Raw genomic sequence first — 2,710 nt, 5'->3', positions numbered from 1 at the left:
CTACATGGAGTTTATCGGTCTGTTCTTGGTCATGAAAGCTCCGTGTGTGTGTGTGTGTGTGTGTGTGTGTGTGTGTGTGTGTGTGTGTGTGTGTGTGTGTGTGTGTGTGTGTGTGTGTGTGTGTGTGTGTGTGTGTGTGTGTGTGTGTGTGTGTGTGTGTGTGTGTGTGTGTGTGTGTGTGTGTGTGTGTGTGTGTGTGTGTGTGTGTGTGTGTGTGTGTGTGTGTGTGTGTGTGTGTGTGTGTGTGTGTGTGTGTGTGTGTGTGTGTGTGTGTGTGTGTGTGTGTGTGTGTGTGTGTGTGTGTGTGTGTGTGTGTGTGTGTGTGTGTGTGTGTGTGTGTGTGTGTGTGTGTGTGTGTGTGTGTGTGTGTGTGTGTGTGTGTGTGTGTGTGTGTGTGTGTGTGTGTGTGCGTGTGTGTGTGTGCGTGTGTGTGAGTGAGAGAGAGAGAGAGTCATGCCTACAGCAATAACACCGAGGGCATAGACAATTCACTAGAATTTATCATATATGCACATGATAGCACTGTGCTTATTTTAAATTCAAACATACATAATCAGTAAAATCTAACGAAGTGCTAACAAAAGTGTCTGTCTGGTCAGAATTACAATTAATGCTACCAAAACTAAATGAATGAATTTTGCGCTAGAAATAAAATGTTTTACCACACCTTACAATCAAGTTCAAAACTCTAGAAATAGAATCTTAGGCCGGGACAACCATACTAATTATTTACGAAAAAAGCTATTTCCGGTGACTGGAGTTGTATGACATTGTCGTTATATGCTTCCTTTGAACGCTAAAATTAAATATATCTAGCATTATCTAGTTCCTGCCTAAAGTATTCTGCATCAGAACGACAAGGAAAATATTAACAAACAGAGTCGGAAATAAAAACGAATAGTGCGTCACATTGGCAAAGTGAACACACTATCAACTGCAGGATGCTTTTAGGTTTTTCGAAATAGTTCGAGTTGAGCATACTTATGAATTCTGTCTATCTAAAGTATTTTACTTGTCCTTAGTTGAAATTATTAACCAAGTAGCCGCACTAACCGCTCTACATCGCCGAAACACTGAAGTACTAGTGCGTACAAAAAATCTTGATGCATGTGAAATACTATGTTTCCGATCTTTCTTTAATACTAAGCTTTGCCACACCTCTCGCATACATTAGACAAATTCACACACACTAGAATGATTGAACGTATATGCTTCAGGTCTGTTTTTTTGCTATTTGGTGTCTAGTACATACTTTATTTTGGTTACCTTATTAGTTTCCTCACTTCTGTATTTTTATCTGCAAACTTATTGCGTACGTTTTGATGCTACTAATACCTTCGTGTGGCTAGTCGGTGAGGAATCATGGAAAGGAGCTGCGCAGGAAACACGGATACAACACACGAAGAAAAAAAACAAAAAAATCAAGACTAGCATGGCCATGTTCCCGAAATGTGTTTTAGTGTATGGTGCTTCACAGATGTTGTTAATCAAGTCTTTCTCTTTCTATATATAGTATACATACGTACAAATGACAAGGCAAGTGTCCAAGCTAACTTGGGCTAAGATTTTTAAAAATTAAATATTTCAGATAGGACAGAGAAACTACTTGCATACAGCTGCCAGTCGTTTTGCGCACCACAAGTAATTTTACGCTTCGGAAATAATTGATTACTTAATTAGGTACATTTTTCTAATTCACTTAATATTGAGTTTAGACAATAAACGTGATTTGCAAAGATGGAAAGCCCCTTCAAAAACCCATATTCCATTTATTCGCAATAAAGAAAGTCGTTCGTGAATATTTTCTTTCCGGGCTGCCAAGAAAAACCCGCGAAATACAAAAACAATCACGTGACAAGAGCGTTCGCGCGCCACGATTGCGCTGCGCTCAACCTCGGATTGAGTGACCGAAATCAGCTTGGCCGTAGCTGCATGGCTCCTGTTTTCAGCGACGGTTTCTTCGCCGGCGTGAGCCAGTCTGCGCAACCTGTAGCGAAGGCGCCGAACTGGCTGAGCGTGCTGCCGCCATCTGCACTGAATACGACTGAATACGATATGTGCTTCGCAAGACAGCGGCCACAGCGTGCATAGCGTCTACGTACTTTTAAATAACTCTGTTGTATTCAATATTTTCAAAATACCGAAAGGTGAAAGTGAGTGAAAGTAACATCATTGTAATTGTAGACATTGTTATATTGCTATCCGCCATTACCGACTATCGCGTGCGATGGCCTGACCATGCAACGGATAGTGTTTTCAAGGTTTTTAGGTCCGTAGCTTCCCTTCTAAAAAGTGAATTGAATTTTTCCCGGAATGTAAGCTTACAGTTTAGATCGAACGGATTCATTCAAACATAAATCGCCCCGCCGCTGCGGCTCAGGGGTTAAGGCCGTCGACCACTGAGTCCAAGGGTGCGGGATCGAATCCCGATCGCGGCCGCCGCTTTTCGTTGGAGGCAAAAAGCAAGACTCCCGTTTATTTTGCGATGTCAGTGCACGTTAAAGGACTCCAGGTGATCGAAATTTCTGGACCCGTCCACTACGGCGTCTTCCATAGCCTGAAACGCTTTGGAACAATAAACGTTATTAACGAGTTGTGCATGGACTGCTGTCACCTTGTCTTAGGAAGAGCATCTAAAACACTCAATATCATATTTGTTTCCAAAAGCAGATAAATGAAGGGGAAATGAGGGTACTCGTTATAATACATG

The sequence above is a fragment of the Amblyomma maculatum genome, chromosome 1, assembly GCF_055883805.1.
Source record: "Amblyomma maculatum isolate TAMU_Amacu chromosome 1, ASM5588380v1, whole genome shotgun sequence".
Taxonomy (NCBI): domain Eukaryota; kingdom Metazoa; phylum Arthropoda; class Arachnida; order Ixodida; family Ixodidae; genus Amblyomma; species Amblyomma maculatum.
Note: the sequence above shows the minus strand (reverse complement) of the source record.